This window comes from Anser cygnoides, chromosome 4 (genome assembly GCF_040182565.1).
Source record: "Anser cygnoides isolate HZ-2024a breed goose chromosome 4, Taihu_goose_T2T_genome, whole genome shotgun sequence".
NCBI classification, from domain to species: Eukaryota; Metazoa; Chordata; class Aves; order Anseriformes; family Anatidae; genus Anser; species Anser cygnoides.
The window spans coordinates 29,034,840-29,061,722 of NC_089876.1; the positions used below are offsets into that span (position 1 = coordinate 29,034,840).

At 40.4% G+C, this 26,883-nt stretch overlaps 1 protein-coding gene across 14 annotated transcripts in view; it reads right to left on the reverse strand.

Annotated features, from left to right (window-relative positions):
- Positions 1 to 25,501, reverse strand: part of CLOCK (clock circadian regulator) — a 69,109-nt gene extending 43,608 nt beyond the window's left edge. For 2 of the 14 annotated variants that reach the window (XM_048049946.2, XM_048049935.2), the window contains exons 1-4: positions 25,374 to 25,501; positions 15,954 to 16,056; positions 13,288 to 13,375; positions 8,083 to 8,144 (exon numbers count right to left, since the gene is read on the reverse strand). The gene's annotated coding sequence lies outside the window, so the exon portion shown is untranslated. Of the gene's footprint in view, positions 1 to 6,507; positions 6,552 to 8,082; positions 8,145 to 13,287; positions 13,376 to 15,350; positions 15,453 to 15,953; positions 16,057 to 19,507; positions 19,732 to 25,373 lie in introns of all 14 variants that reach the window. The other 12 variants (XM_066995881.1, XM_048049941.2, XM_048049938.2 and 9 more) reach the window with 12 other exon arrangements.
- Positions 25,502 to 26,883: the final 1,382 nt, after the last annotated feature.

Below are 26,883 nucleotides of genomic sequence, written 5' to 3' on the forward strand. Positions count from 1 at the left end.
TTCAGCGCAAGTTTTCAAACTTTTCTGCAATCACAAAGGCTAGAAACTTACTATTTTTAAGAAAGCTAAGTTCCTCAATCAAAAGCTTCAGCTGCTGCCATGGATATACAAATTATTAATACACAACATTGCTCAATCTGCAGCAAAATCACAAAAGCTAGCAAGGCTGCAACCTTTGGGCTATGCTGACTTATCACTCACAGAGAAGCACGGAGTTATTGGGTGGCCAGTTATTTCATGGCCAAAGAAACACGGTTCTGAGTAAGTCCTAGGGTAAAAAGCCACAATCCAACCTCAGGTAACAGTGAAAAGTTTGCATCACCTGATAAAATGTTCTGTGTTACAGACTGAAGGAGTTTCAGCAACTGCAGTCCAATTTTGTCATCAAGGCTGGTTGGTTTGCACAATGACAATATTAAATCTCAGAAAAAAGTTTAAAGATTGGACAAAATGTGAAATTACACTGCAGCCTTGCTCATGACAAATTTTGCCAGGAGCAGAATGGAAAATAGATGAGACAACAGCCAGTGCATTGCTTCTACTTAATTTTCTGTATAGTCAGTGACAGAAGCCTTGATGTCTCCAGGACTTCATTTTCACAGTAACTTAGCTAAATATTTTGAGATATAATCAATATTGTCCTTATATCGCAACAAGTTTTTTATATAAATGTCTTGATTTTTATATGTTATGTTTTCATGACTTTACAGATTGCAGCCCTCAGACAGAATTAATGCAAATGAATTAGGAAAAATATAGGAAACAATTCAGTTTTCAGACAATGCACTGTCTGCAAGCTGAAGCTGATTAACATCCTTAATACAACCTGATCTCTGTGCCATAATCCTATTTTGCCAGGGGAACGAACTAGTGATTATAATCACTGAGGATTAACTTTAGAGATCTTGTTGAAAAGAATCAAAATCACAGGACAGCGGTCAGCACCTCCACAGCACCCGATGCCCCAGAACAGCAAAGTACTCTCAAGTAACACACCACAGACGCAAGCCAAGGAGCAGGAGGACCACAGCGAGTCAGTACCTTCCTCCCAACACTAGCACATCACCAAGAACCTAGTCATTAAACTGATTCTGAAGATAGTTATAAACCTTCTCGATACTCCTTTCCAGGAGCAAAGGAATATTTACTTCTGTTCGTTTGCACTACAGACTTCCTGGTTTTACTCTAGTGGAACATCCTACCACAGGGGGCAAGCAGAGATCTGTGCCTCATGCCCAGAATAACGCATCGCTATCACTAGTGCTTTGCACTTTGTTCTTTTCTTCTTGTTTTTCCCTCCAGCGCAACCAGTTTTCTCTTTAGCCTTTTCTTTTTTTGGGTAAATAGGTAGAGAGGAAAAGCGGAAGAATTTGCTTTGTATTCCTCTGTAGTAAGCATGGACTTCAGGAGAGAGCAGGAGAGCTTTAGACAGGTAAAGCACAACTTGCTCTCTAATCTGATAATTTTTGGCCTAACTGAACCAGTTAGAATGTTTTGAGATAGTTCTTCTTTGCTTGCAATGGTATACACACCAACAGAAAGCAAATCAGGAGAACATGAACAGCACTATTTAACATCTTTGTCAGTGACATGGACAGTGGGATTGAGAGCACCCTCAGCAATTTTGCCGATGACACCAAGCTGTGTGGTGCAGTTGACACGCAGGAGGGAAGGGATGCCATCCAGAGGGACCTGGACAGGCTGGAGAGGTGGGTTTGTGTGAACCTCATGAGGTTCAACAAGGCCAAGTGCATCTGTGCTGGGGCAATCCCAAGCACAAATACAGGCTGGGAAGAGAATGGATTGAGAGCAGTCCTGAGGAGAAAGACTTGGTGGTGTTCACTGATGAGAAGCTCAACATGAGCTGGCAATGTGTGCTTGCAGCCCAGAAAGCCTGCCCTACCCTGGGCTGCATCAGAAGGAGCATGGCCAGCAGGTCAGGGGAAGGGATTATCTCCTTCTTCTGCACTCTCACGAGACCCCACCTGGAGCACTGTGTTCAGATCTGGGGCCCTCAGCACAAGAAGGACATGAACATATTACAATGAGTCCAGGGGAAGGCCACAAAAACTATCAGAGGGCTGGAGCACCTCTCCTATGCTCAGACAGGCTGAGGGAACTGGGGTTGTTCAGCCTGGAGAAGAGAAGGCTCCGGGGAGACCTTATAGCAGCCTGCCAGTTCATAAAGGGGGCTACAGGACAGCTGAGGGGGACTCTTTGTCACGAAGCATAGTGATACAAGGAAGGGATGGCTTTAAACCGAAAGAGGGTAAATTTAGATTAGATCTTAAGAAGAAATTCTTCACTCTGAGGGTGGTGAGGCACTGGCACAGGTTGCCCAGAGAAGCTGTGGGTGCCCCGTTCCTGGCAGCATTCAAGGCCAGGCTGGATGGGGCTTTGGGAAACCTGGGCTGGTGGGAGGTGTCCCTGCCCATGGCAGGGGGTTGGAACTGGCTGGGCTTTAAGGTCCCTTCCAACCCAAACCATTCTGTGATTACATGATTCTGACTGATTGATCCTCTCTTCTTCTCATTAATCAAAATTTGTTAAAAGGTTACGATCTAAAACTGATGCATGTCTCTCATTTTCTACCTCAAAATAACGTAAGTAAAGCAAAGTGAAGATAGGGCTGAAAGGAATTTCAAGAAATGCTGTCCAAACTTTGCAGCTGAAAACATTATTCTAACAGCTGGGAACAGTCATATATCCATCTACCATGTTAAACAATCCAGCTGTACTGTTGGTCTGTACTTGTGCAGAAGAGCTGAAGCATCCCAGAAACGTCCTTTCTTGTAGATAAACATGCTTTAGCAGCAGACATGTATCTCTTGCTGCTCCACAGCAAACCAGAGCAGGAGAGGGCTGCTTCCACTACAGACATCCACACAATTTCCTTTCAGCTGGCCTTTCAATAATGCAACCTGTGAGAGGACAAGGAATAGCCTGCTGTGGCAGAGCAGCTTGCTTAGGTCCATTACTTTTGCAGAAGACATGTACACGTGTGTGTGCAATATAACAAAGAAAGAGCAGTAGGATAGCTGACTGGTGGTGTCGGTTGCCACTATTAGAGTAATTCACCCTATCTTAAGTCTGTTCCTGTGAGGCTTTCAGGAGAGAGGACAGCTCCAAGCAGGCATGAACTGCCTGGCAGGTCTATTGTGGCAGTGGTCAGAGGTATCGCAGTTGGTCCAGTTATGATGGCACTTGGATGAGCGCATGCTGTTTGCCCATAGACCTATCTGTACATAGCCCCCACAAACAGCAACAGTTGGAAGAGCCTACAAATCACCATGAGTGGGAGACAACAACGTAGCATACACAGAAGTAAAATGAGGTTTAACTTCTTAGATAGGGTTTGTCACATCAGATTAAGAAGTCTCTTTAAAAGTCACTCTAAGTACCATCCTCACAGAAACATGGATGATAAAGATTAGAGGAAAAAGCAATTCTCTTCTGCATTCTTCACACACTAGCCTGTCCTGCTACTGGGAGAACACTTTGCTCTCTAACTTGGGCCTGAATACAGTTTGCAACCCCCATCTCTCCAGCTCATGGTTAGAGGAAATACCCATCTACCATTTCTCTGTTCAGACCATTTGGGCAGATCTCTGCCTGACCACCTGTTCTGGGGACACCCTTCCACCTCTCCCCTCTGGAGTCTGCCTCTCCTTCCCCGTCCTCACCATGGAGATTGGCACGCAGCTCCTTGCCCTGTAAGGAGTTTTGTGCTCCAGGCCAGCTCTTCGACACAGTGCGGCTCTCTAATCTTGGTTCAGACTCTGACTCATCAATTTGACTTCCCAGCCTGTCCTTAGACCTGACTCCTTGTCACGAACTTGCCTGACAATCTGGGCTCTTGCCTGAACGTGGTTACCCGCCCCAAGGAGCAGCCTGCCCTTTCAGCTCCCTGCAGCGGCTGGGGAAGAGCTCAGCAAGTTGCCAGGCTTCGGACAAAACTGGTCATTGACAGGGGGTAACGAAGGCCTCTTCTGGCGCTTGAGCACTTCTCAGTCTTTTTCCATCTCTTCCCAGACTGCCTATATTATCTTTGCCCTCTAGGATCTGAATTAACCAAATTAACTGCAACTGGAGTTTCAGTGTGTGCCCATTGCCTCTTGTCCCGGCCTTAAGCACCTGGCTATCGGGTCAATATTCTTCCATACTCTCATGTAAAGTATTTTTCTCAGTGCTTTGTATTCACAGATCCTTACTGGAGATTCCTTCACTTAATAACAAAGCCATGCAAGCGTGACAGAAATAATGCTTGTAAATCCTGTGCAACTAGTCCGTACAAGAGGAAGACTGCAGCTACATGTTACGATTCCACTTGCACCAGTTTTTGTTTATAAGGCTCCTCCCTGCTTCTTGTCACTCTTCCTGGACTTTTAGGGGGGGTTGCACCCCTTCAGCTCTGGCCACAGTGAAGCAGATTTGTGAGATGATGTGCTTAAAAAAACCCACATACCACACTCACAGTTTTAAATACAACCTTTATTGTTATGTTCTTATTAAAAACTGTGGCTTCCTGTACCTTTGAAAATTGGCACAGCTGCGGAACAGTACAAAGGGCAGCAGGAACCTCTTAACTAAGTCTGCCACTGCTGGGTCTCTAACAAGGAACCACGGGTTAAGTCTTGAGAGTAGACACCATGTTTGCACATTGAAAATACAACCCAGCTCATAATCAACACTGTCTGAAAATACAACTAATGCCTCCTTCAACAGTACTTAACAAAAAACAGTACTTCACAGCACAGGTTTTCATCAAGAGAAGCTAATCTGTTTATTAGAATTCAAAACCAAAAATCGTCATGCCCCTGAAAAACTGTTTACTTTAATGGGATTCTGGGCAGAAACAGCCTGCAAACAGTCAGCTCAAGAACAGATTCCAAATTTGTGTTCACTGTGCAGAGGAGTAAGTGCTCTAGATTGTACAAAAATCTTGACATTCTGCTATTCATGCTCACATGAGGGAACTAAACTTGGTATATTTTACAATGAACAAAAAATCCCACGTTCCTTCCTCCATTCTCTTAAATAAAACAGAATTTATGTAATTGACAGGGTTTTTTTCTTTTATTTTTTCTTCCCATAAGTTCAAAGGAGTAAAAATACCTCACACGTGCTCAAAAGCTGAAATCCCTACTGAATATCGTTAATTACCCCATAAAACTATGTGCTAAGTACAAAATATTTTATACAGAATAAAATTACCTGACAAAAAAATTATTTTCACTTGCTGATTTCTCAAAATTAGCTGAAATTTAAAGAAAAAACTTTAAAATACAGTACCAAGTTGTCTATCCCCAAGTCAGCACTTTGAGATGTTTCATCCAATTACAAGTGTACATAATTATGACACATTAGCAATTTTAAATGTTTCATTTAGGTTGAACACATTCAGGTGCTAGTGTAAACAATGTCTAAAATGGTTTGTCACATTTCCCTTAGAGGAGAAATAATACTACTAGCAAATCTAACCAAAGAAAAAAAATTTAAACACTTCATTACTACACTAAGAAATGGGACAGATCAAAAGCTAAACGTTATTTTTTCTCAACCCCAGTAACAGGAAAAATTGTCTAGATATAGAAAATAAACTACTTTTTGCAAACTCTCCTGGCAAAAATCTGTTACCAAATTCAACAGCTGTAATTATTACATATCAAAGAAAGATAATGTAAATTAAATTCTTCTATTCCATAAAACATTTCTGCTCTGTTTTGATAGAAACCCATGTTTAAATGTAGAAAGTGAGACCTTACAATTATTATTACTGCAATAAAACCAACACATTTATCTGCCCACTATAATTAATCTCGCTGAAAAACCACAAACCTACAGGTTCAGTGAGCAGCTTAAGTGCCAGCCTTTTATTAACAGCGCACATCTCTGCTGCAAGGTGGGCAGGGCAGTTTAAAGCAGTTACTGAAAAGCACACAAATGAACCTTTCCAAAATTCTACCCTAGGCCAAGAAAATCAGCCCAAGGAAGACTTAATACTTTTTTATAACCCAAATGAACACGCATAATTTTACATGAAGAATCAGACTGACTAATCTGAAAAAAAAATAAACATTTCTTGCTGTTATCACTACTGCATTCTATAATCTTTAGAGATCAAAGAAGTCAACAGAAGGCCAAGAAAGTCTGTAAGAATTTAAATTATGCAAGTTATTTCTGCACTCAATGCCTTTACAGTCTATTTAGAAGAAATTTTAAGGATATAGATATGAATCTCAAGTCAGTTTTGCTTGATTTACAACTCCCCTTACCTTTTTAAGGAACAACTAGCTCTTTCATATCAACCCAACACCTTAATCCTTGAAGATACCATGATGTACCACATCCAGAAACATCTCACCACTTCTCAGTTATTAAAAAGGGATGGAAGAGGTTGAGAGTGAGCCACATGCCACACTAGACAGCACAACAAAATGAACTCAATTATTTTATTTATTTATAAGAGACAAAGACTTATCCTTAGCAGCTGCATAGGGCACTCACCTAGGATGTGGGATAAACACACTAAGTACCTCCTCCAGCTTAGTCTGTAAGTGAAAATTACCACACGTAAGGTAGCAGGAATAGGATATACATCGGCCACATGGGCAATGGCATGGCTACAGATACTAGTGACTTCACAACTAAATGTTTATTTATATTTCTAATCACCTTTACCAAATTCCTTGGTAAAGCTGAAAGTTTTCAAAATAACGTGACCCTTTTTTTAAAAAAAAAAAAGTTATTATGGACACTCATTTCAAATTCCCTCTTCTTTTACTAGCATTACTATCTGTGATCACACAGTCAACACAGCCTGAAGCTGGACCAGCCTAAAAGTAACCCAAACAACGTTTCATTCAGCTAAATCAGCTAACTCTGTTTCACCATACAGCTGCTCAAAAGCAGTGTTGGCACAGGGCAAGGGGAAGCAGTGAATCACCAGGTTAGACACATCTTTTGGCAACAATGCCAGTTCATTCTGACCTATCTCATGCGTTAAATTGCAACCAGAGAACAAAATTAGGAGACATGAGATTCAAATTTGTACTCAGAAAAATAACCTTTGTTGCTACTACTTGAGAAGCCTGCTCCATATTTTAGATGAAACATTTCCCTCTCCCATGCATTGCTGTATCTCACGTGGCAAACTGTACCACATCAAATTTCTGGCAGAATGAGGTTTGTATACATACACTGATGCAGACTCATGAAGAGTTTCTGGATATAGAAACAAACTCCAAACTCAGCTTTGGAGTCAATGGGAAACTCATGCAAAATGTAAAGCACAGGAGTAGCTATACCTGGCATGTTGCTGGATAGTTATCAACCTATCTATCGAGCAACACAATTATCATGAACTGTGACATTTCTAAGATGATCATCAGCATGTATACATATATATGATTATTCATCTGGATGGATAATATGAAGCTAAGAAAAAATAATGGAAGAATGACTTCTACCAATACCCATTATTTGTAACTCTTAATGGTTGTGCAAGTGAACCAAGAGGACATATATTAAAAAAAAAAAAAAAAGAAGTACAGCTGAAAACAGCAACACCCAAGAACAAACGGCAGGTGTTGTAGAAAGCTACCAGTACTCAATCTAAAACTTACTCATCTCATGCAGAAATGCAAGAATGTAAATAAACCACTGTAGAACTATTTTGCGATGGGCACTTTTTTTCCAAGTTGATTGCACAATCCTCGATCTGTGCAGCTGTGCAAGTGCTTCTGATGCTTAGATTTCCCAGCATGCGTGACTCATGCACCACTAAATCATTCTGTAAAACATTTGTGAAGAGTAGACTGCTTCACTGCCTGAAGAATGGAGTAGGCAGTGCACTTCATTGGAAACTGCCTTACAAAAGAAAGAGGAACTGAGAATTCACATTCACGTTACCATGAAATGAGAGAGTAGAAACATTTTTCTGTTCAAACACTGAAGGACATTCCAAGTCAAAAAAATACCAAACTAGCAGCTTCTCTCTGCACCTCTCTCTCCCCCCCATGTCTGCACTAGCAAACTTACTGTTATATTGCTAAGATCGACAAGATTTAACAGAAGACTTACTTTTTCTAGAATTCTGGTGTCTGTCAGTGGGTCCTTCAGTATTTCCTCGTCAGCACAACTACCTGTTATAGAAGAAGCAAGTTTATACATTAAACAAGAATTCCATGACATAGTTACGAATTCCAAACACCCGCACTGCAGTACTCTCCTTCATCTCATTACACAAAACACTAGAGTTTGTCTCACATCAGAACCTTCAGTATAACGATCCAGGCTCAACTGGAATTACAGTGATTGCAAAACCTGAGATACAGGACACGTCCCTCATATTACATATGCAACAAGTGCCTTAACAGGAAAGGGGAAATAAATAAAAAAAAATAAAGCTTTACAACTGGTGCACAGAGGAAGTGCCTGTGCACACTTCAGCATGTTAGCTGAAATGTCAACTCCTGTCTTAACAGACAAATAGAAGGGTCTTTCTGCCTTGGATTTGCCTTGTCCCTAGAAACCCTTTGCAAAACAATCCATAACCACTTTTCAGATATAAGTTAAGTCATCCTTTAGCCACCTTACATGCCTTAAGAACCGAAAGGAAATGGAACATCAGCCAAAATTTCGTCAATAAAAGGACTTGTTCAGGCAGGAAAGATGGTACATTATAAAAAGAATAGTACTGCATGAAGTAACAGCAATGCAGCAATAGAAAAAGTGTATAAAGTCAACTCTAAATTTAATCTAATTTTACTGTAATTTTACTCTAATCTTTCCTTATACACATGGAAATAAAGGAAGAATATGTTTGCTTAAATATTCAAATGTCAGAGTACTGAGCATAACTACATTTCTGAAGGTACAATTAACACCATCAGAAGGAAAACCATTGCAGCTTGAAGTAGCACTGTTACTTTTGACTGTTTTTAGCCTTCTATGTTTCTAAAGCCCTATCATATTATGGAGATACCGTGTTTGTTCAAATTCTTTGTTCGTTCTCCTGAGCAGTAAAAGCATGTGCTCCTTCTCTGCGGACAGCTACTGACAGAAACAGAAACTTTCAGAGGTTGTGCTTAGTAAGTGGAGCCTGGAAAACCCACTAATTCACCTTCTGAGGTTCACCAGAGAAGCAGCAATAGCAGACCAACAAATTCCTTTTCCCATAAATCACTATGGTCTACAAAATGTTGAGTCCAGTCTACTTAATTGTATATGAAGTTGATGATTATGACGACAATATTATTCTTCAAACACCAGGATTTTTTTAAATGAAGACTTTCTATAGCTTGCAGAGTAATTCAACATTCACAACAAAACTTCTCAACCATTTTCCGCTCTCTCAGTGCTTTCAAAAATACTTTCAGATCATGTTTAATGAAAGACAGAAAACATAATACAACTGTAGAATTCTTAAGTCAAGCTTCTTCGAGCTTTGCTGCTACCACATTTCAGATAAGAACGTTCAAGATAGGGTGTGGGAGGAAAAATGTAATTCCTCAAACTCAGCTCCTCTTTGTATTTTCAGAAATTCAGGTTCTGTCCCGATACTTACATTTAAGTTTTAAAGAGCTTCAAGTGAGTGCTCAAAGGTACTTACATAAGAACTATTAGTCTCCTGTACAATCTACTATATTCAACACCAAACCATATCAACTATTTGGGACCACACTCACTATATTTGCATGATTCTCTAAACTCTTTGGGCTTCCATCTGCATTTTTTCTTTTCTCTTTTGCCACTCTTCAAGGTTTTCTTCGACAGAATCATCAGACCACACTACTTCTATCTACCTAAACATGTCTCAGTATGCTTACTTCTTGCCCCCTTAGTCTTCTCTGCACTCTCAAGTTCTCAACACCTCCCAAATTAGTATCACCATATTTTATTAGCAAAGACTTAGAACCTTCCCTTCCAGGCCATTACTGAAGATGCTAAAATTAGCACTGCTTAAAGACTGCCATCTCAAATAGCAAGAAGGATCTAGTAAAAAACCAAGTTGCACTAGATGTATCTTACAGTTAATTGTTTAAATCACAGCAAATGAGGTAGTATACTCCAAATAGGTTCATTTCCCACTTTATTAACAGAATCTGATTCAGATCATCGAGGTCCTAAGAAGTAACATGAAGAAGGTCCTATAAAGGTATTATAGATATATAGATATCAAATTTCCATTAATCAGATATCAAAAAGTGAAACTACTATAATCAGGTTTTGGTTTAAATAACTCTCTTCTGCTAAGCAGAACATGGTGAAAATGGTTTCAGTGGCCTAGGCTCTTGCTAGTAGCCTATTTAACAATGGTATCAAGGAAGAGGATTCCAAAAGCTACCAGGATTCATAAGAAACCCTGAAACTACTATAAATCAGATGTTGAGGCCACATGCTAAGAGGCTAATGAAAACAGCTGTATTTTATTTAAGCACATGTTAAGGCTTGAAACAGTTTATTTATGCCTAACACATTAGCAAATTTGCAAATAGAGTGAGAATGAAACACACACTTCAACAGAAGACAACAATATTCCTAAAACAAGATTACTTAAAACAACGAGGACTCTTCCTAACTTGCTGGCTTACAGTTTTCACATTTCGACTCTCAACATTTTTCTTCATTTTGAAGTGAAGTTTGTTCTTGCCTCAACGAGGCCTCCTCCTGAGGCTGCAGCATGAAGCAGCTAAGTACTAAATTTTGATTTTTACTTAATGTGGGTTTTTTTGGTAGCCAAAATCCTACAAACTCATATGGCAATAATAATCTCTCTTTTAGAAAGGATTATACAAGTTGAACAGAGATGCTTAAGCCTAGTAAAACAAAATACGGTATCTTTTATAATATGCTTGTGCTAGTTACAATACGAGTGTAATACGAGTGTACAATAATGGTGTGAATAAAAAATTTAAATTACACTGCAAATAACTTGGCATGTAAATAACACCAGCCTTAATACAAAAAAAAAAAAAAAAATTGAAGTTCTCCAAAATGGTGCTGATATCTGTGTTGCTACAACCTTAGATTTGCTTATATTAAAGTGCCCTTGTTTTCAGTTGCCCTATCGATAGAGTCTTGATAGAATACTTGAATCACGGAAAATTTCAGGGGAAAGAAAGTGCTGAACACTAAGGCCTGGATCCCGCAAAGATCTAATAAATAAGAAATAGGAGTTTATTCCTAATCATCAGCTTAGATTGGCAGGGTATTACATTAGCAGCAAATGTTCAAAAATTCTTGGAAATCTCCAAAAATTAAAGTCATACAGCACAGATGGAAAGAACTCTGACAACTACTAATTCAAGATGAAATGATTTAATACTGGCAACTAAATATTACTTAAATTTTCAAAGCATCAACAACTGCCATCTACAACCTGAAACAGAGGAATTTGGGGAAAAAATCTGCCTTGATTGATGACATCAATGTACAGAAAAATAGCAAAAACTGCAAACACTTGTGAAGACTGCCTTCTTCATTTTCTTGTCTTGCTCAGACTTAATGACTGCAACAGAACTGTGTACTTTTTTTTCTAATGCAGATAAACAGCTCAATCAAAACACGTGGGAAGTATACAAATTTGAGAATTCTATATAAAAAAATATGAAAGAAATCGCAAGACTACTATTTTTAACAATTTAAGAATATAAACAGGGAACAAAACCGGATTAAACAATCAAAAATTTCAAAAGGCAGTTGTATCATATAGCCATTTGATTCGTGCCATTTTAGATTTTTCTATTTCCTTGACAGATTGTATTAACAGAGGTAGTGCAGGAAATCTGTGGAGGCTGTGTTGCTCAGTACCAATGCACTGAAACTTGTAACTGGATTTGGAAAACAGATGCACAGAGATGTTCATTGCCTTCAGCTACTCACCAATAACCAAAGTAAATAATTTTGACTATATCTCCACTAGCAAATAAACTGGAGCAGTAGAAATGGATCAGTAGATCAAAGCAGCTGGTGCTGACACTAGCTGTTCAAGTGAGTTTACTTTGGATTAGATTTCCATCTGGTCTCCAGAAGCAAATCACCATCATACAGGCCACTCAAAGTTTTCCAGGGATTTAATAATTGATTCAGGCCTGTGTATTCCCAGTAGAAACAGAAGAATGCTTTGCACCTGCAGCAGAACTTAAAAATCAGTTTCCTGGGAAAGGAATGTAGCTCAAACACATTAAATCAGTAGGTGATAAGAGGAAATATCTGAGGAAATATTAAGAGGAAATATTGAGAGTTTCTCTCCAAAGCAGTATTAACAACTTAAAATGGTAATGCTTACGCTTCAATTGTACCATCCTTTCCAAAACAGACCAACCAAGGAAGGCACCAACTCACAGAACAGAACATTTGAGGGTACAGGCTCTAGAAGAATTCTGTAAGCTTTTCTTAACTCCTCACCACAGTTAAAAGCAAACAAACAAAAGCCACACTGCATGGCAATCTGCTGGCTGCCACAAAGATTTTATCTCCCCTATTCCATAATTCAGCAGAAGACATAAAACTTGGTATCTACTACCACTTCACCTTCATGCATCTCTTCTTCACTTTTATCTTCTATGCCCCTTTCCTTCTTTAAATATTTTACTCCTTTTCTTGTTTCCCAACTATTTCTTTCAGATTTTTTGTCTCACTAATTTATTTCCTCCTATTACCTGTGCTACTAAATACAGCAAGTGCAAACTTAAGATGTGACATCTCCAAACTTTCAGAGTTGGCAGTATTGTTTTTCATTTTGCAATTCACATAGTTTAGACTATAACAGGCCCTGTAAGCGCTACCACTGTAATTCAACTTGTCCAAACTCAATTTAAAAGGGCTAAAGATGACCACGGGCTTGCTTCCATCGTTCAAACACATCTCAAAGTCCAGAGGTAAACAACCACATGAATTGAGAAAGAAAAGAGATTAATGATACAGGAATATGTTTAGCCTGAGGCTGAAATTAGTCTGGTTCTAAACATCATCAGAGAACAGCAATAGGAACACCATGGCAAATACGTTAAGGAAAACTAATCAAGCAACTGATGTTATAAAAGAACTTTATTACAAATATATTTGGCATATACACAGCCAAAGAGAAAATCCAGGAATATATTGCATAATCTGCCTTCCTTTTTCTGAGCTATGTTATTTGTTTATCTAAAAACTTAATCTTCTAGATTTTAGGTTAAATGACAGAGCATATGTTAGCATTGTAAGTTATAAACGGGATTTGGTCTCACACAATTAACTCATTCATTGCGTAAAATAACCAAGACATTCACAGAGACTCACCTAGTTTCACTGACGTTCAATATACAGCATCCAAATAATTTTCCAGAAGATTTTTGCAAATGAAAGAATGGGCTTCACACTGCATTTGCTGAAATTTAGATGAAAAGGAAGTGAAATCTCTTTCAAGCAATGCCTAAAAACCCCCAAATGTATACAAACTTTCTCACATACATAAACTGAAGATTTTTTAAATGGTCAGCATTATATGTATTTCAGAAGCCAGCTTCTGCATGGGTCTGGGCTTAAGAGCAAAGAACAGAGTTTTTAAGTACCTCTCTTTTCAATAATAAAAAATTCAGGTAACACTAATTTTCATCAACAGTAAATACAACTATCCCATTGAGTTTTTAAGCCCTACTAAGCAGCCATGAAATTTTAACGCAAATTAAATACTACATTCTTCATCTATAAAAATCTCAGAAGTAATCATCCAATTTATTCCTATCATGGACAGAAATTCTGTCGTCCTGTAACTCATGAATATTTTGGGGTCACCTCACAAAAAATCCAAAATATTTGAAAAAATGCTCAGCACAGTTCTACAGCAAACAGAAGGAAGAACAGGAAACATTAAGACCATCCTCCACAACATACATTCTAGATTCAGCAAAAGAAAGTGCAATGACAAGCCTCCTGCTCATCTTGTCAGTTTCTCTTACTCTGCTTCATAATTTAAACCTTTAGACAAACAGAGCAATGATTTCTCCCACATAGCACCTCTCCCTCCTTGCACCTCTCTGCTTGGCCAAGGCACAGCTTTGCTTTGGTCAGCAAAGCTGTTCTATTGCTTCTCTATTTAATTAAGTCAATTCTCTGATCCAACTGTAAAACTGGGACAAACTCTTAGCTTGTTCAGAAGCCATTCCTTTTTCTCCTTAAATCTGCTAGGAACCAGGAGACCATTTTCAGATCTTTACCGCTTTATAACCTATTAATTTTTTTTTGATTTAATGAGTTGCAATTTTTCTTCACTGCAACAGGCAGAGCAGCCCCAATAATTATGACCAAGATAACTAACTGCCCTACAATACTACATTTCCCATCTCCTATGGGTTGACTCTGATTATGCCACCATTCCTCCTTATTGTACCTGTTGGGAGGTGCAGGCAGACATTAAGGAAGAGCCCAGAAGAAAGCCTCCTTACTTTGTGTTTGTGCCTGACATTACAACGGAAAGCAGCAAATTAGGCCTCTTTACCTCTCTCAGTCCAGCTAGAACATGCTCTGTACTTTTGTCTGGTTATAACTGAAAGGATTTGGAACATACCTACCTCATCTGATTTGGACAGATCAAACAGGTTTAGGCAAATCACTGAGCTGGGACAGACCTATTTTTCAGAAATCTAAATGGCACAAAACAAACAGCCTGATACTGCAGCATAACAGTTCTAGTTTTCTCCTAAAAACTCAACTTCTCTCTTAAAAACCTCAGCGTATACAGGTCCTGTATCTTTCCTGTGGTAAGATTAACATCGCAGCTTAAGTCAAGAAAACAGTACTCCTCCCCCCTGCCCCACCTCATTCTCAGTCACAGGCTGACTTTTGGTGAAGATTGAACTGAGGCAACCATACAACGCAAAGAATTACTGCTCACTGACTTAAGTCCTGCTAAATTACAAGCAAACAAAAGCAAGGTCTTAGAAGGCATCAAGCATCATTAACTACACGCGCTGCTGCCTACAACTCCATTCGCTTTCCTTCATGCACCACCAACCATGCCCAATGCACGACAAACTACTAGGAATATAGGGAGGGAGTCTGCCAGCAAGACAAAATTATCCAGTTTGAGAAGACTGGCACAAAGCCTGATACATCTAAATAGATTTTTTTTTTTTTTAATTTATAGGGCCACCTGAAAAAAAAATTAACAGTAATATCCTGCTACAAAGAAAAAGCATGTAAACACATGCATGAAGGCTACCGGGCCCAAGGCTGCGATCCTCATGAAACATCAAATTAAAAACCCCTTGTTGCTCAGAAGAGGAACCTCAAACAATCTGCCCTATCTCTTCTGTGCCTCTCTTTGCATGCCCATGGATGTACAAAGCAATCAGTAAACTCACTGCATGACAAGATATGAAGAAATCTTGCACCACTGGCCCGTCTTCAGCAGGACAGTACACGGTGTTGTATCAAGGAAGTGAGGGGACACAACCCTTTCACAACTAAAATGACACATGAACAGAGAGATTGCTTCTTGAACCTACTAAGATGCATTGTTTTCCTTTCTATACATTCTTATATTAATGGGGTATTAAGTCCATCAGCAATTTAGCAAGAGCTCTGCAAAAGAAGACCCCCAGAAGCTGCAAGCATAGCAACACAAATGCTCATTCACTGCAACGTATCCCTGAGAGAGACGTTAATTCAGGCTCCTGAAACAGCAGAGCCACATTAGTGTATGGCATTGCTAAGGACAGTGCCATCGTGGGTTGTTTTTTTCTTCCCTCTGGTTTCCAAGGCAGCTCAGGTACAATTGTTTTATTCCAAGCTCCAGTGTACAGGATGGAAGCTTATTAAAAGCTTATTTGAAGTCTATTCTTGCCCCACACAACATTAATTTCAATCTCAAATTGAAGTGGAATGTCTATCTTGCCTGAGGTTTAAAAGAGATGCTTCTGTTTAAAGCATTACTGTTCTAGCAGCAATAAAATCTACATACTTACTTAAATTACCTAGAAATCCATTGTGCCTTGTAGAGTGGGTGGATAGCATTAGTAGTCCAAATGTGACGTCATCTGAGCAAAAGAGGTTTTTTGGCACAGTCTTCTGAAAAACAACAACAACAAAAAGTTCTATAAAGATGAATCTATTCAAAACAACTTTGAGAGATGAGCGCTTGATTGCTGCCCTGTTTCCTCTCCTTTCATATCATTCCTACCCTAGAGCATCCACAACTTCACACCCCAACTCCTTTATTCCACATAAAGGAGGAAGGAGAACTTCAGAGGTACATACCACCTTCTACCTAGTGCAAATCTGCAAGACAAATGCAATGGCTTAAAGGTAACATTGCAGTTACAGTTCTAACATTGCCTACCAAACATTAACATATTTTTTGCTGTGTATTGCTTTGCAGAGGATATTTGCTTCCAAAACATCAATAATACACCAAAAAAATGTCTGGAAAGAAAATATATCCATACAATCTTAACTTTGTGTATTATAGGTCAAACAGGACATGTGATCTACCTCAGAACACAGTACAAAACTCTCAGGGAACATGGCATAAAACAGCATAGGAAAGACTCGAACATCTTCCCTTACTGATGACAAACTTGAATTTCAGTGAGCTCTCATAAGCAGAAGCTAACTACACACCACTATTTTCATACACAAAGACTCTACTTTATTCCACAAAAGCAGCTGCCCACTTACTACAGATCACAATGCTGTACTCCTATATACAGGGCTATATACTGCTATATATCCTCCAAATGTATATTTTATTGGACAAGTCTAACATGAGAAGAAAGGCAGGCCATTATCATAGAATGGTTTGGGTTGGAAGGGACCTTAAAGATCACTAAGTCCAAGACCTGGCTGCTCAGAGCCCCATCCCACCTGGCCTTGAACACTTATCATCTACTCTTTTCCAGACATTCATTCTATATATTTCTATACATTTCATTCTACAATTAAATATTCTAATGTTACAAATCATTAAATTGAATAAAACCCCAGGATAATGTATAGCTAAGAAAGGACAAACTATGCTCTACGGGGCAGTAAAGATGTCTAGGTGACATTTAAAAAACAGTCTACAGAAATTTGATTATTTTTCATTTCTTATGTCAGCAACACAAACAAGATTAAATTAACTGAAATTCATTTTCCAAATTATTTTAGTTCAACTGGCACTACCTTTACATGGAAAATTAGATTTATGTTTGGTTTGTACGGAGTTATTTTAATGAGAAAAAGTTTTAGGTCCTTTCTGACTTAGCTAAAGCAGTAGTGCCTCAACCACCTCTGGTATTAGATGCTTCTTTAATGCCACCTCAACTGCACTGAAACTCAGACAGAAGTCCTTCCACTTATACAAAGGCTGGGTGCAACAGCACATGGTGACAGAGCAACCCCAGTGCCCCAGACTGAGTTTTCAGGCAGGGTTCCTGTTGTTTTGCCACTCATCTTAAAAGCAACTTAAACTGACAGCTACATTTCAGGGTGGGCTGGGGGCTAAGAGAGTCTTGGTGCTAGAATCTGTATCCTGGCTTTCCTGCCAAGGCGATCAAACCAGCACATTCTCCAACCTTTTTCCTGTCTCCTCTTTTTTTTTTTTTCCCAGAAAAGCCAAACCCACAAACATAATTTATAAGTTTCTACATATTTTTCTCCTGTCCCGTTTCCTACCACCTTCTAGTTCCTCTTCATCTTGATTCTACTCACAATCTTCTGATTTTATTATACTTTCCAGATCCTGCACTACAGCATGTGCTCCATCTCTTCCTTCAAATGTTCTATTTGGATTTGTTTTATGCTGTCTTTTGCTTCTATATTCTCAACTTCTTCCTTGCTGATCTACCTTATTCTGTTCTTAGAAATTACAGCTTGTTTAATTCTCTGACTCACATTCATTTGAATCCTTGTCCCCCTTTCTGAGGTCACTTTCCTCATTTTCTATGTCAGTGAAATTTAGATCAAAAGCTCTTCAAGGCTGGAACTCTATCTTATCTGTGAAACATCATGCAAAGCTTTAGTGCAGCACAAAATGTTTAATTCTTCTGGGCTGGAAAAAAAATACAGTCTGAAGGCTGGTATTTTAACAACACAAATATTTTCACCTGGAATTTTGCATCTACTGTAGTTAGGTCAGAAAACGTATTTTAAGCAAAATTACTGAGATGCTAATGAATTATCATTGAAACTCACACACTAGTTCCAAACTGCACTTTCACCCCCAACCACGCAACTGCTAGTAGCAGCTTGATTGCATATAAGTGTTGCTGCTGCGGATGGCAAGAAAAACTTTATTAAACCACATTACCACGTTAAAATTGACAACGAGGAAAGTGTGTGTGTGTGAGAATCTGCATTCCTATTCTGACAGTTCTTGGAAGCTGTGATTCATGCTGCTACTTGCTTTTCTACTCGCAGTCAGAGGAAAATCCGGTTTCCTTTAGAATATTTGTTGTTACTATGAAAACTGCTTTAAAATAAGCACAAGTCAAAGCCACATAACTACGCCGCAATCCATTCTGTTATTTTAAAACCAACACATTTGTAAGAGTTGACATTTCTGAATTAACATTTCTGAAGACTGTATGATTTGTAAACACTCGAAGTGTTACTGAAGGCTTGGAAAGTATATCTGACATCACTGAGCAGGGAACTGTCTAGAAATTAATAGGAGCACGCTAATAAAGTTTTCTTCACTTTCACCATTACGAAGTCTATCAGCAGTTTCTCTAAACATACCAGCAGGACAGACTAAATTCTCCACTGAGACCAGACAGATTCTTGCAAGTTGAACATTACGCTAGAAACTTCAGTCCAACGATTACCACAAATAAGAGGTAAGGCAAATACAGGCAAGACAGAAGAACTAGAAATGGGATTCTAGAGGGAAGTCCAGCTCCCTTTGCTTTTCAACTGGTAACTCCGTGTTACAGACAGAGGAGCAGGCTTGCAGGAAATCCAGCCTAGGAGGTACCTTCTTTTATTCTTATGTTGAGAAAAACATCTTATCTTTGGCTACAAATGGACATACTTCATACAGCAACTGGAATAAACAGAAATCTTTAGACAGCACCCTATCAGTTTTATACCTCCACTACAAAAAGCACTGATTTTCCATGGCCGGTCAAATACTTTCAAATGGAGAAGTCCCATTTCTCGGACTCAAGTTACACGTTCTTTTGCTCTTTACTACTGAAAGCAAAGTCTAAGTTTTAGCCTTTTCCAAGAAATATGCCAAAACTGTATTTTTTTTTCCCCCAAAACATAGGGAAAATATGAATTTAATCATGGCTTTGAGATATTCTGTTAATTTCAGAAGAATTTATTTTACATACTAATGGAAAATAAGAACCAGGCAACCCTGCAGTCAGCAAAACACAGCATTAGTTAATTCTGATCAGTAATTCATCGGTTAATGGCCACCATATCCTTTACCAATTCATCACTAAGCAAGCGCGTTAGTGGATGGCAAGGCACGGTTCTTAGAGCTCTACCTTTTATCTACTCTCCTCTCCCACGCTGTAACAAGCCAGCTTACCTACAAGCACCTCCTTTCTGTCCAGCAGAGTTGACCATGAGAGACCCTGCTCACGCTGAAAAGCAGGTCAGAGCCAAGCTTGCATTTCACAATCTCTGTCAAGAAAGGGGACGGAGGGTTTCTCCCTATCCAGTTTGCCTATCTTCTCCAAACTTGAGGAACACGACAGTCTCTGAGATTACTGTCCTTCCAACACAGTTGAAATTGGTCCGTGACTTCAAAAGCTGCTGGCGAAGACGTAGGGAAAGAATGAGAAAAAGGGGAAACTGAATAAATCACTTTCCTTAGGAAATCAGGCTAAAAAAACCCTGCAGCTTTCAATGGAGAAAAGTTCTTGCTTGCTTTCTGAGCCAAGGGAAATAAGCAGATTTTGGAAAAACATTTCCTGATTTCTGTGACTTCTCACTTCTTCACACTTCTGTTTCAAACACACTTTTAGGGGACTGAGGGCTTGACAAGCTGCTCCACGTGCCAAGGTTCTTCCCCCTAACATACCCTGAAGCTTTTGGATGACCAGTGAAAACTAAAATAGTCGCAGGCCTTTGGCATTTCTCTGACAAGACCCATGTGAAGAATCCTGAACCTCCCACCTGCCTGCACCAGCTGGAGCTCCCCCTCTCAGAATTACCAACCACCTGCCTGCCAACAGCCACCCAACCACGGGAACATTACTCTGTCAGCACAGCTTTTCCAGGGTGCACGTGAATAATAGCAACAACTCACGAGACTAACACCAGTCTCTGACTATTTCACTGCACCAGAGAAACATCACCAAAAACATCAAATGCTTTTAAATGCCAGAAACAAGTTTACTAGATCATTACAAACTTTTATCATGCTGGATGTAATTCACAAAATGTAAAAATTATACCTTATGTTTTATTTACCACAGCAGCAGCAGCCTTAGAATTGGAAATATGAAATTAGCTGTACTCATACAATTTACTTTGAAGTGTTCTTTATTTTTTATTATGCATTTTAGTATCTCATACATTCTCCAAGATCATCATTTAATATGTAAAAATGTATGTTTCTCATGTATTTTATTGTGTTTTTTTTAAATGCCTATTTTAGGAAATCCAGAAATTATTATTCCTCTTTCTACCAATGACCACTTGTTGCAGGACTGTCTCTCATACGTTCACAAACACTTATAACTAGCAGGTCAGCAGTTAATGGGATGCCTATGGGATCTGAGACCAGCCTTCTGCAAGCACCTGAGACACATTCACATGCTGAAGGAGCTGCAAGCTAAAAGCTCTTGTAAATTTTATCTACAATGTTAGCAGCACTACGTTGTTAACAATAGTGCACCCTACTACAAAGCATCTAAAATTCAGACATCGTGCTGGATGGTCAGCCTGTTCCCAGGTATCACACCTCTTCCAAACGTCCCAGAGCTCCACCAGTACCCTGTGATGTTAGTGCCTTTCCCATCACGCGTCTCTGAAGGCCTGGGACACAGGCAAGGCGAGTACTCACAGCCCTGGACACACACAGCTGAGCTTTTCCTATCAAAACACACTAGCAGGAGGCAAAAGACGTGTTCTCATTTTGTCCAGCAGACCGAGTTACAGCACAGTGACCCCAAACAGATCTGAGAGCCAGTCTTCAGAAGGGGTTCAGATCCTAACCTCTCTGCACACACCATGCTGCACTGGAAGCCGGACCAACTCCTAACCTCTCTTTTCAGCAGCATTCCTCAGAGCATGAGAGAAAAAAAAAAAAAAAAGAAGCTTTGCTGGACAGAGCAGAACCAGCAGTGTGCATACCTCTAGGGAGAAGGGCACCCAAATCAGAGAGATGAGTTCTGGCTTCAAATCCCTAACAGCATTAAAAATTTTAAGTGGAAGAAAAGACTGCATCGCTCCTGGAACAGGCCACAGCACAGCTGCCCATCTCCTTTTTTCCCATCTCCGAGAAAACAAGTGGCATAGTATCTCTCTTCAGTCCAATTAAACTTTAATCACCTTATACACATTGAAAAGTGGATTTGTAGTGTCTGGGTGCTGTTTTTGTTGGGAGTGTTTTGCGTGGTTTTTTGGTTTGGGGTTGGTTGGGGTTCCTCTTGTTTTTTTTTCAGGAGGCAGACATCAAAAACCCTCTCTTCCTCCTCCCTGCTTTGTGCTCCTGAACAAAAGGGAGAGTCACCACGTTGGTCCAAGTCCAATCCCATAGGTGTGCCTGAGGTGTGGTTTCAACATGCCTTTGGACAAGTGAATGCCTAATTTACAGATTGCTTAATTTATGAATGCTAAACAGATTTACATGCCAAGATGCTCGGTTTTGACAAGATTGTGAAGGATCTCAGTGAGAATAAAACTTCAAAGTGCTTGGAAAACTTTACTAAACAGAGGCCCTTAAAATATAGCCAACATACCGCTACAATTTTAGTTTGGACTGGATATCCAGAATCCATCTACATCACAACTTTGACTCCTCTGTATTCTGTATGGATTTGGCCATACACCAAAATAACATGCATCACTGACACCTGCAAATATCCGTTTTAATGGGACTCTAGAAGGACCTCTATTGAACAAGGCCAGGTATAGTTCTTTTAAAAGCCACTTAAAATAGATCTTACTCCAGGAACGGTTTCATTCTGTTTTAACACAGGGATGTTATTCCAATCCCATTTATTCTGTGGTAGCAGGCTGTCATAAGTAGTAAAATGACTTCAGTTTCAGTTCTGAAGCTTTCTCACATATTTTGAGATTATTAAAGACAGTTAAAAGGACAAAGCATTTATGCAGCTACTTTTATGCCTAATTTAGCTACATTTTTATGTTGAAGTTGAGGAATGCCCACAGTATCTGCTAATTTTCATGAGATTAACTCTAAACACAAGTCTTTACCACTCTTGAATCTTAATGGTGTATCTACTTTTTATGGATCTATATTTAATAAAATATTAATACTGGACATGATTTTATGATATACTCAGCATTGTTCCTCTGAACATCACTGCAAAATAAGGAAACTAATTCAGTGATGTTAATGACAAAATGTAACAGTTGGAAAGACTCCAAAGCGTGCAAATGACTAAACTGAGGCAAGAATCTAAGCACAAATGAAGCCTCGCTGCTTCCACATAATATGAAATATATGGGAACTGCAGAGCACGGAAACTTTTTAAATATATGATTATATATTCTGAAAGCGGTTATAATTAAGAATTTATATTATACCCAAAAAGTACGGTGAGAGAATATTAAGGCTATAAAATTAAACACTCAGGCATGAGGCATGCCAAAATTAAAGCGGCCTTTGCATTACAAAGGAATTTTGTGGCAGCAGTAGGGGTTGAGAATTCAATCCTTCAGGGCAGCACCCAGCTGTATTAACCTTAAGTTTCTTTCCTCTGCCAGAATTCTGCATTTCACATCTTTAACTCCTACAACAAATGAACGGGGGAACGTCCGAGTTTCCAATTCCCACAGAACCCCATTCACTGAGCTAGCAAGATGAACATCTTCCCAACAGATACAGCTGTATTTCCCTGTGCCAGTTCACCGACATCTTCCCCTTCAGGCTCTGCGATGTGACCAAAGGTGCCCTTCTTACACCTCTTTCTATCTTGAAACACTACCAAATTTGGAATAACAATGCTACTGCCAGTAATGCAGGACCAGCAGGAGACGAGAGGCAGCTGAATGGTCTGGCTGCCGTTTGGCTGCAGTCTCACAGAGCCGTCTTTTCCCCTGCAGAGACAAAGCCACCTTAGAAGAGTTCCTGCTCTCCCAGCACCCTGGCAACTCACTCCTGTTCCTGTGCCACCAGTGCAGCTCCTTACAGGGTCACCCAGCTCGATTAACAAAGAACGGATAAAAACACTCTGCAACATAAGTAAGGAGAAGGCAAGAAGGGCAGGAACTACTACTGTCTTTGCTACCCAACTACCTACTCATACCATCTAACTAAGGAAACATTCCTAGACCTGCTTTATCACCTGGCCTTTGCAATTTCGAGCGTTCATACAGAAATGAGTACTTCAAGAAGGCTGAAACGCAAAAATGCACTTTTCTTTACTTCAAACCTCTTCAAACATCTACCAGTCTTCTACTCAAGAAAAACTAGCTCATTATAATGTGCTGAAAATGAAGACACCTTAGCTATGACCCCATTTCTTCATACCTATATGGTGTGGTTTGCATTAAAAACATACTAGGGTACTAATTTTATATTCTAAGAGAGGGAATATCTATATTCTTTAAATTACAAAATCACACAGAAGCTATAAGATTCCAGACAGCAAACCATGCATCTCTCCCCAAAAGGGTGCATAGCTAAAGAGGGGCTGTTTTCAAACACATGAAATTACACCGGGGGGGGGGAGAAGTCTGTTGTTTACCAAAAAATTCAAAACCTTTCAAGTTGATACAATCATTTCATATAAAGGACATGCTGGGGGGCAGGGGCTTATTGATATCTCTATTGCTAATATGCATCTTCAACTTTTTGTCCAGAAGACAGCAAAAGCTTGAACTTCTTGGAAGCAACAACTTCCCTGAGAAGACCAAGCTATGAAGATTTAAATGAAATTCTATACTAATAAGATAATTAGCCACACTACAAATTAAAAGTAATTACCACTCAATTTTTAAATTGTTGAGTGTAAAAAGTGGAAAAGAGGGGGTTTACAGTCTCCTTAAAGCATTAATAAAAAACCACTCATTGCTTTCCTCACATCCTTTTATTTTACCTACATTTGTTAAACTTTTTAATATAAGAACGTGAAGCAGAACAAACAAAGAGAAAAAGACATGCCTGGAAGAGATCTTAAAATATTAGTATCAAGCTGGGGGTTATTTTTTTGCTGTTAGGACTGTTTCTTAGAAAGAGATAAATCTTGCCCAACCAACAGAACTCTTACCCCTTAAAAGCACTAGCACTCAGGTCCACACAAAAAACCCGAACACAAACATTTAGTATTTGGTATATCTGAAAACAAAGTCTTCAATGATTTTGAGAAAGTATCTTAAATTGATATATATGAAAATCGGTAGCTTCTTAAAAAAAAATAAATTGCAAAGTGTCTCATCCTGTTGAATAAAATTCCTCTATTGTAACAACCAGATACTGTCTACAATAACAGCCCCCAAACCCTAAATATTCATAGACATTATCAATTTTGTTCCTGTGTGACCGAAGAGAGTGGCACAGCTGCTCACACTGCACTTTGCCAGGGCTACTAGAGTTGAGCTGTGTTTCTCAAGCATTTCTTTCACCAGAGTGTTTGCTTAAACAATCCTCTTGCCTTCTGGCACACCTGTCACCCGGAGCAATGATCTAGGTTAAATATAACCCCATTAAAAAAAAAAAAAAAAAAAGGTAGTTAATTTTAACCTGGATCACTTCCCCAACCTAGTTATGGGACACAGTTCCACGAACCGCTGTGCTGGCACAGCTGAGGGGGGCAGCAACGAGGTGAGCGCAGGGAGCAAGGAGCAGCCGGGCCTGTTCGAGCCACCAGTGTCCCCAGAAGCACCGCCTGTCAAAGCGTGTCACCGACAAACCCCGTGCTGCGCGGGGCTGGGGGCTCGGGGCTGCGCTCAGGTGCTCTGCGCCTGGCTGTCGCTTCACGTCGCGGCTTGAACTGCACCTCACTTCGCCTGTTCCTCGCAGTCGGTCTGGTTTTACGTGAGAACAGCACGGTTATGAAGGCGTTAGGGTGCACGCGGTCGGTTAGGGGAAGACAACAACGTTTTTCCCAATTCACACCTGCGGCGGGGGCCCCGCCGCCCCCTGAGGCCCGCCCGGGGCGCCGTGACGGGAGCAAAGTGGGTCACCGGGCCTAGCGCTGCCCCCCGCACCGCAACGCCCCCGGGGCCGCCCTGCCGGCCCCTCACGGCCCCTCACGTACCGGGCTGCCGCTCGCCGTCCTCCTCCTTCCTCCTCCCTTCTCCTCCTTCCTCCTCCTCCTCCTCCTCCTCCTCCCGCCGCCGCCGCAGCCGCCGGGCCCGCCACTGCCCCCACCGCGCCTGCGCCGCCGCGCACTGCCAGCCGCAGCGTACCCCCCGCCACAGCCCGCCGCCTGCGCATGCGCGGAGGGAGGGAGGCAGAGAGGGTGTGGGGAAAGGGGATCCCGCGCAGGCCCGCGGGGAGGGGAGCGGAGCGCGCAGGCGCGGTGGGAGCCGCGGGGCCCTGACCTGGGCTCACCTCGCCCCGGCTCACCTCACGGAGGGGAAAATGGCGGGCGGGCGCTGCTGGAGCCTGACGGGGGGGGAGTGCGGGGCTGGCGGGCCCCTGCGGGGCACGGCGCTCCTAATGCCGGCTGGGGGAGACGGCGTGACGGGAAAACCCGGCCGTGGCCCCCGGGAAGATGCACACAGGAAGATACAGCTGTAATAAGAGTTTGCAGGAGGGTCTGATAATAAAAGTTGGCATCCCTGTCTTTGTGTAGCTGTGTGTTTTAAAAACGTATACAAACTGCAAGATGTGGCTATCTTACAGACTTCGCAGACTTAAGTTGTGAAACACGGTCCGGCCAATAAATGCAAACGGTGCCACAGTTAATCAAACAGATAACTAGCTGATACTACACAGGCTTTACGTATAACTGTAACATGTTCCAGACGGTATTCTGCACTGCCTGCTGTGGGACTGGAAGATGCTTAAAATGCGCAGTGATTATTCTAGCATAAACCTGTTCTGCATGCATAACAAACTACCTTCTGTAAAATAAAACATTGCTTAGTGGTAGAAGTATGTAACTTTTCCCATTTTTCTCAGTTCCAAGGATGTTTATTTTTCAGTTGATCTTCCAGTGATATACCTAAAACTATAATCACCAATATGTATCTATAGAAGTGTAACTTGTGTTTGTGTCTGGAATGAAGCAAGAACTTGATTTGGCTGCCAAAATCTCCTAGATCTTCCTTTCTGGATTACTTTTCAGGTAGCTCAATTTCCCTGTTTGATTCACCTTGTGACCATACACAAAGGTAGTGTGGGGACACAAACCTTTTTTAGCTGTAATGCTGCCAAAGAATTAACCACGAGCCAGATTTTTTCTGCAGGAAAAACTGTGAAAAGCATCAGTAAAAAACACTTGAGTTTTGATATTTACTGATATATAATACTCTATTTCTAGCCTTCAGTTGAGGAATATTGACATAAATGAAGCTAATCATGTAATTACTTAGGGAAAGGAGTAATGCTGCTATGATGAAATGCAGTAAGGATAACACAGCAGGGATGGAAACTCGAAGGAGAAAATGCAGAAACATCTTCAACAAAAATACATAATTGCCAGGAATAGAATGTGGCCAAGAAACGCTGAGGCTAAAATTAGCATCAAGCTGTATGTATAAAATTTGCCACAGGATCTTTAGTCACCAGTAGTAATTCTTCAGAAAAACACAGCAGAGATA